The sequence below is a fragment of the Piliocolobus tephrosceles genome, unplaced genomic scaffold, assembly GCF_002776525.5.
Source record: "Piliocolobus tephrosceles isolate RC106 unplaced genomic scaffold, ASM277652v3 unscaffolded_31873, whole genome shotgun sequence".
NCBI lineage: Eukaryota > Metazoa > Chordata > Mammalia > Primates > Cercopithecidae > Piliocolobus > Piliocolobus tephrosceles.
In genome coordinates this window covers 1-7,529 of record NW_022315280.1, presented here as the reverse complement: position 1 = coordinate 7,529, position 7,529 = coordinate 1, and the positions used below count along the sequence as shown (strand labels likewise).

Genomic DNA, 7,529 nt, shown 5'->3' with positions numbered 1-7,529 from the left:
GCTAGCACAGCAGTCTGTGATCCAGCTGCAAGGCAGCAGCAAGGCTGCGGGAGGGGTGCCCACCATTGCTGAGGCTTAAGTAGGTAAACAAAGCTGCTGGGAAGCTCAAACTGGGTGGAGCTCACAGCAGCTCAAGGAGCCCTGCCTGTCTCTGCAGACTCCACTTCTGGGGACAGGGCACAGCTAAACAACAACAACAACAACAAAAACAAAGCAGCAGAAACCTCTGCAGACGAAAAGGACTCTGTCTGACAGCTTTGAAGAGAGCAGTGGATCTCCCAACACAGAGGTTGAGATCTGAGAACGGTCAGACTGCCTGCTCAAGTGGGTCCCTGACCCCTGAGTAGCTTAACTGGTAGACATCCCAACTAGGGGCAGACAGACACCCCACACCTCACATGGTGGAGTACACCCCTGAGAGGAAGCTTCCAAAGCAAGAATCAGACAGGTACACTCGCTGTTCAGCAATATTCTATCTTCTGCAGCCTCTGCTGCTGATACCCAGGAAAACAGAGTCTGGAGTGACCTCAAGCAATCTCCAACAGACCTACAGCTGAGGGTCCTGACTGGTAGAAGGAAAACTAACAAACGGGAAGGACACTCACACCAAAACCCCATCAGTACGTCACAATCATCAAAGACTAGAGGCAGATAAAACCACAAAGATGGGGAAAAAGCAGGGCAGAAAAGCTGGAAATTCAAAAAATAAGAGTGCATCTCCCCCTGCAAAGGAACGCAGCTCATCGCCAGCAACGGATCAAAGCTGGTCAGAGAATGACTTTGACAAGATGAGAGAAGAAGGCTTCAGTCCATCAAACTTCTCAGAGCTAAAGGAGGAATTACGTACCCAGCGCAAAGAAACTAAAAATCTTCAAAAAAGAGTGGAAGAATTGATAACTAGAATAATTAATGCAGAGAAGGCCATAAACGAACTGACAGAGATGAAAACCATGACATGAGAAATACGTGACAAATGCACAAGCTTCAGTAACCGACTCGATCAACTGGAAGAAAGAGTATCAGTGATTGAGGATCAAATGAATGAAATGAAGTGAGAAGAGAAATCTAAAGAAAAAAGAAGAAAAAGAAATGAACAAAGCCTGCAAGAAGTATGGGAGTATATAAAAAGATCAAATCTATGTCTGATTGGGGTGCCTGAAAGTGAGGGGGAAAATGGAACCAAGTTGGAAAACACTCTTCAGGATATCATCCAGGAGAACCTCCCCAACCTAGTAGGGCAGGCCAACATTCAAATTCAGGAAATACAGAGAACGCCACAAAGATACTCCTCCAGAAGAGCAACTCCAAGACACATAATTGCCAGATTCACCAAAGTTGAAATGAAGGAAAAAATCTTAAGGGCAGCCAGAGAGAAAGGTCGGGTGACCCACAAAGGGAAGCCCATCAGACTAACAGCAGATCTCTCGGCAGAAACTCTACAAGCCAGGAGGGAGTGGGGGCCAATACTGAACATTCTTAAAGAAAAGGGTTTTAAACACAGAATTTCATATCCAGCCAAACTAAGTTTCATAAGTGAAGGAGAAATAAAATCCTTTACAGATAAGCAAATGCTTAGAGATTTTGTCACCACCAGGCCAGCCTTACTAGAGACCCTGAAGGAAGCTAAACATGGAAAGGAACAACCGGTATCAGCCATTGCAAAAACATGCCAAAATGTAAAGTCCATCAAGGCTAGGCAGAAACTGCATTAACTAACGAGCAAAATAACCAGTTAATATCATAATGGCAGGATCAAGTTCACACATAACAATATTAACCTTAAATGTAAATGGACCAAATTCTCCAATTAAAAGACACAGACTGGCAAATTGGATAAAGAATCAGGACCCATCAGTTTGCTGTATTCAGGAGACCCATCTCACATGCAGAGATATACATAGGCTCAAAATAAAGGGATGGAGGAAGATCTACCAAGTAAATGGAGAACAAAAAAAAGCAGGGGTTGCAATCCTAGTCTCTGATAAAACAGACTTTAAACCATCAAAGATCAAAAGAGACAAAGAAGGACATTACATAATGGCAAAGGGATCAATTCAACATGAAGAGCTAACTATCCTAAATATATATGCACTCAATACAGGAGCACCTAGATTCATAAAGCAAGTCCTTAGAGACTTACAAAGAGACTTAGACTCCCATACAATAATAATGGGAAACTTTAACACCCCACTGTCAACATTAGACAGATCAATGAGACAGAAAGTTAACAAGGATATCCAGCAATTGAACTCAGCTCTGCACCAAGTGGACCTAATAGACATCTACAGAACTCTCCACCCCAAATCAACAGAATATACATTCTTCTCAGCACCACATCACACTTATTCCAAAATTGACCACATAATTGGAAGTAAAGCACTCCTCAGCAAATGTAAAAGAACAGAGGTTATAACAAACTGTCTCTCAGACCACAGTGCAATCAAACTAGAACTCAGGACTAAGAAACTCAATCAAAACCACTCAACTACATGGAAACTGAATAACTTGCTCCTGAATGACTACTGGGTACATAACGAAATGAAGGCAGAAATAAAGATGTTCTTTGAAACCAATGAGAACAAAGATACAACATACCAGAATCTCTGGGACACATTTAAAGCAGTGTGTAGAGGGAAATTTAAAGTACTAAATGCCCACAAGAGAAAGCTGGAAAGATCTAAAATTGGCACTCTAACATCACAACTAAAAGAACTAGAGAAGCAAGAGCAAACACATTCAAAAGCTGGTAGAAGGCAAGACATAACTAAGATCAGAGCAGAACTGAAGGAGATAGAGACACAAAAAACCCTCCAAAAAATCAAGAATCCAGGAGTTGGTTTTTAGAAAAGATCAACAAAATTGATAGACCACTAGCAAGACTAATAAAGAAGAAAAGAGAGAAGAATCAAATAGACACAATAAAAAATGATAAAGGGGATATCACCACCAACCCCACAGAAATACAAACTACCATCAGAGAATACTATAAACACCTCTATGCAAATCAACTAGAAAATCTAGAAGAAATGGATAATTTCCTGGACACTTACACTCTCCCAAGACTAAACCAGGAAGAAGTTGAATACCTGAAGAGACCTATAGCAGGCTCTGAAACTGAGGCAATAATTAATAGCCTACCAACCAAAAAAGTCCAGGACCAGATGGATTCACAGCTGAATTCTACCAGAGGTACAAGGAGGAGCTGGTACCATTCCTTCTGAAACTATACCAATCAAAAGAAAAAGAGGGAATCCTCCCTAACTCATTTTAGGAGGCCAACATCATCTTGACACCAAAGCCTGGCAGAGACACAACAAAAAAACAGAATTTTAGACCAATATCCCTGATGAACATTGATGCTAAAATCCTCAATAAAGTACTGGCAAACTGGATCCAGCAGCACATCAAAAAGCTTATCCACCATGATGGGATGCAAGGACGGTTAAACATATGCAAATCAGTAAATGTAATCCAGCATATAAACAGAACCAAAGAAAAAAACCACATGATTATCTCAATAGATGCAGAAAAGGCCTTTGACAAAATTCAACAGCCCTTCATGCTAAAAACGCTCAATAAATTCGGTATTGATGGAACATATCTCAAAATCATGAGAGCTATTTATGACAAACCCACAGCCAATATCACACTGAATGGGCAAAAACTGGATGCATTCACTTTGAAAACTGGCACAAGACAGGGATGTCCTCTCTCATCACTCCTATTCAACATAGTGCTGGAAGTTCTGGCTAGGGCAATCAGGCAAGAGAAAGAAATCAAGGGTATTCAGTTAGGAAAAGAAGAAGTCAAATTGTCCCTGTTTGCAGATGACATGATTATATATTTAGAAAACCCCATTGTCTCAGCCCAAAATCTCCTTAAGCTGATAAGCAACTTCAGCAAAGTCTCAGGATACAAAATTAATGTGCAAAAATCACAAGCATTCTTATACACCAGTAACAGACAAACAGAGAGCCAAATCATGAATGAACTCCCATTCACAATTGCTTCAAGGAGAATAAAATACCCAGGAATCCAACTTACAAGGGATGTAAAGGACCTCTTCAAGGAGAACTACAAACCACTGCTCATGAAATAAAAGAAGACACAAACAAATGGAAGAACATACCATGCTCATGCATAGGAAGAATCAATATCGTGAAAATGGCCATACCCCTCAAGGTAATTTATAGATTCAATGCCATCCCCATTAAGCTACCAATGAGTTTCTTCACAGCATTGGAAAAAACTGCTCTAAAGTTCATATGGAACCAAAAAGGAGCCCACATTGCCAAGACAATCCTAAGTCAAAAGAACAAAGCTGGAGGCATCATGCTACCTGACTTCAAACTATACTACAAGGCTACAATAACCAAAACAGCATGGTACTGCTACCAAAACAGATAAATAGACTAATGGAATAGAACAGAGTCCTCAGAAATAATACCACACATCTACAGCCATCTAATCTTTGACAAACCTGACAAAAACAAGAAATGGGGAAAGGATTTCCTATTTAATAAATGGTGCTGGGAAAATTGGCTAGCCATAAGTAGAAAGCTGAAACTGGATCCTTCTTTTACTCCTTATACGAAAATTAATTCAAGATAGATTAGAGACTTAAATGTTAGACCTAATACCATAAAAACCCTAGAAGAAAACCTAGGTAATACCATACAGGACATAGACATGGGCAAGGACTTCATGTCTAAAACACCAAAAGCAACGGCAACAAAAGCCAAAATTGACAAATGGGATCTCATTAAACTAAAGAGCTTCTGCACAGCAAAAGAAACTACCATCAGAGTGAACAGGCAACCTACAGAATGGGAGAAAATTTTTGCAATCTACTCATCTGCCAAAGGGCTAATATCCAGAACCTACAAAGAACTCAAACAAATTTACAAGAAAAAGCAAACAACCACATCAAAAAGTGGGCAAAGGATATGAACAGACATTTCTCAAAAGAAGACATTCATACAGCCAACAGACACATGAAAAAATGCTCATCATCACTCGCCATCAGAGAAATGCAAATCAAAACCACAATGAGATACCATCTCACACCAGTTAGAATGGCAATCATTAAAAAGTCAAGAAACAAGAGGTGCTGGAGAGGATGTGGAGAAATAGGAACACTTTTACACTGTTGATGGGATTGTAAACTAGTTCAACCATTATGGAAAACAGTATGGTGATTCCTCAAGGAGCTAGAACTAGATGTACCATATGATCCAGCCATCCCATTACTGGGGATATACCCAAAGGATTATAAATCATGGTGCTCTAAAGACACAGGTACACATATGTTTATTGCGGCACTATTCACAATAGCAAAGACTTCTAATCAACCCAAACGTCCATCAGTGACAGACTGGATTAAGAAAATGTGGCCCTCTTTTCCTTTCTCCACCATCGTGGTGTGTTCTTGCCTCCACTTCTCGCCATGTCTTCTCACAAGACTTTCAGGATTAAGCGATTCCTGGCCAAGAAACAAAAGCAAAATCGTCCCATTCCCCAGTGGATTCGGATGAAAACTGGAAATAAAATAAGGTACAACTCCAAAAGGAGACATTGGAGAAGAACCAAGCTGGGTCTGCAAGGAACTGCCCGTGAGATGGCACATATATTTGTGCTGTCTGAAGGTCACAATCACATTACCATATCAAACTGAAAATGTCACCACTCTCTGGAGAGTTCGATGTATTTTCCTCTCTGAATCTATTATGAATGCGTTGGTTGGCTGCATTCAGTAATGAATATGTGAGGCCTTTCATTTGAAAAAGAAAAAAAAAAAAAAGAAAGAAAATGTGGCATATATACACCATGGAACACTATGCAGCCATAAAAAAGGATGAGTTTGTGTCCTTTATAGAGACATGGATGCAGCTGGAAACCATCATTCTCAGCAAACTATCACAGGAACAGAAAACCAAGCACCGCATGTTCTCATAGGTGGGAACTGAACAATGAGATCACTTGGACTCGGGAAGCGGAACATCACACACCAGGGCCTATCATGGGGAGGGGGGAGGGGGAAGGGATTGCATTGAGAGTTATAGCTGATGTAAATGATGAGTTGATGGGTGCTGACGAGTTGATGGGTGCAGCACACCAACATGTCACAGGTGTACATATATAACAAACCTGCACGTTATGCACATGTACCCTAGAACTTAAAGTATAATAATAATAATAATAAAAAAGAATAAGGACTCTGGGACCTTAAGGGCTCCCTATAATGTTAAACAGAAAGGCAGGAGTAAGAAAAGTAGGCACTTGAAGGGAGAATTGGAGTTGTTCAGAAAAAGGGGATCATGACTCCATAGAGATCACAGCAAACTCAGGTCACTGAGATCCGACTGTGGTGCCAATGCTTCTTAGATTTTCCATTACAGTAAAAACATTATACAGGAAAAATATTTATGCTGTATGTACTCCATCCCAAATACTCTTTTTAATGTGACATTGACATTGATCTTTGATTCACTTACATTTTAAATGTTATGAGATTAAATCTGAGTTTCAAACCCAAGCAAGGGAGGTCAGAGAACCATTTCTTTTCCAGATCCATAATGAAGATTGAGCAGAACTGGGTTTCCAAATTGCCTGAGGCCACTTTCTTCCAGGGCAATCTTTCTTTCAGCCCCTCAGGTGCTTGCTGCAACTTGACTCTAACTCATGCATTCATTATATAATTCCTTGGATGTAAACCCATCTCTACAGATCAAGAAATGGCTCATACTCTTTTGGCTACCAGATATATGGCACAAAAATAGCAATAAAGTACTGACACCAAAATCACTGAATGACTCTTAGACTCATTTAAATAATAGTCACTCTATTATTCATCACTGTCTAATTGTTCATTTATGAAAAAATTATTAATATTACTTTTAGAATGGGACAGTCAAAGTGTCACTGAAAACAGTTTTTAAGCTTGAGAAAAAATATGGCTTTAAATTATGGGCAGTTTTCTAAATTCTTAAAAAACACTTTCTGCTTTTGCTATTCTGACCCTTATATGTTTCCAAGATAGTATTTTAGAAATAATCATGCAATTTAAAAGAATAGATCATATTGTAAGTATACATTTTTAAAGAGGAAATCCTCATTTTGGATTTTGTAAGCCACATTCTGCAAAGCTTTCGATAATTTTCCTCTAAAATCCAAAAGTGTGGATAATGTCAATTAATATTTAGTATAAACAATATATATTGAAATAACTAGAAACGATTTAATATTCGTTTTAATTCTTCCTATATCAACCAAAAAAGTAGCAAAGTAAATTCTATGGGTCTGATTGCACTATTTTATCTGTTTCAGTAGTGTCTGTCTATTGAACAACTTTATAAGCATTAAATTATACATTAAATATTTATATTAATCAAATTAAATACTTTAAAATACTATTTCCATATTAGTTTGGCACAGAAGCAATTGTAGTTTTGGCCATTTATAAGTAATGTGACTACTTATACTTTTGCCTTTTATAATAACTGCAATTACTTTTGTACCATCCTAATAAT

At 38.9% G+C, this 7,529-nt stretch overlaps 1 pseudogene across 1 annotated transcript; it reads left to right on the top strand.

The window, feature by feature from the left end:
* Positions 1–5,404: 5,404 nt before the first annotated feature.
* On the top strand, positions 5,405–5,612 carry LOC113222547 (annotated as a pseudogene). The gene has a single exon (XR_003308450.1). The product of XR_003308450.1 is annotated as a 60S ribosomal protein L39 pseudogene (transcript).
* Positions 5,613–7,529: the final 1,917 nt, after the last annotated feature.